Genomic DNA, 965 nt, shown 5'->3' with positions numbered 1-965 from the left:
TGTGCAAAACTTTAAGGTGGTTTGTGCCCTTAGCCTCGAAAAGATTCTAACCTGCCAATTTCCTCTATTCCTCCCAATGCCCTCTGTGCCTCTTCTTGGTATTAGAGGTGGGATTTCAAATATAAAAAATTACATTATTTTAAATAAAACTGTGATTAATTGTAAATACACTAGCATAAACAATTAAAAAAATGTTTTTTAAAATGAAATTAAACTCTCATGGATGCACAGAATACAAAATGTATTGTAAGGTTTACACTGCTCTGCATAATAATATCCCACTATTAGTGATACATATACAATATAGAGAGAATTCTAGTGACTCAATATAATATATAGAATATTTTTGTGATTGCCGCACAATACCACCCCATCATTAATTAACCATTCCATGAATTCATTGAACCCATAATAACAACCTCATCATTAACCCCTTTATAATCATTATCGCCCTAAGCCGATTTAATCCCCATGCTATCAATTAATTCCATTCTTATTCATTAACCCCCCCCCCCTCATTACCTCCCTCAGTCTCATCAAAAGACTGTAATGTGTGCCCAGAGTGTCAGTTCCTGTATATGTGTGCCAACAGTTACTGTCCCTGTACATGTGTGCCCAGGGTGTCTGTCCCTGATATGTGTGCCCAGGGTGTCTGTCCCTGATATGTGTGCCCAGGGTGTCTGTCCCTGTATATGTGTGCCCAGAGTGTCTTTCCCTGTATATGTGTGCCCAGTGCGTCAGTCGCTACATATGTGTGCCCAGTGTGTCTGTCCCAGTATATTGTGCCCAGTGTGTCTGTCCCTGTATATTGTGCCCAGGGTATCTGTCCCTGTATATGTGTGCCCAGGGTGTCTGTCCCTGTATATGTGTGCTCAGTGTGTGTCCCTTTATATGTGTGCCCAGAGTGTCTGCCCCTGTATATGTGTGCCCAGGGTGTCTGTCCCTGTATATGTGTGCCCAGGGTA

The sequence above is a fragment of the Mixophyes fleayi genome, chromosome 10, assembly GCF_038048845.1.
Source record: "Mixophyes fleayi isolate aMixFle1 chromosome 10, aMixFle1.hap1, whole genome shotgun sequence".
NCBI classification, from domain to species: domain Eukaryota; kingdom Metazoa; phylum Chordata; class Amphibia; order Anura; family Limnodynastidae; genus Mixophyes; species Mixophyes fleayi.
Note: the sequence above shows the minus strand (reverse complement) of the source record.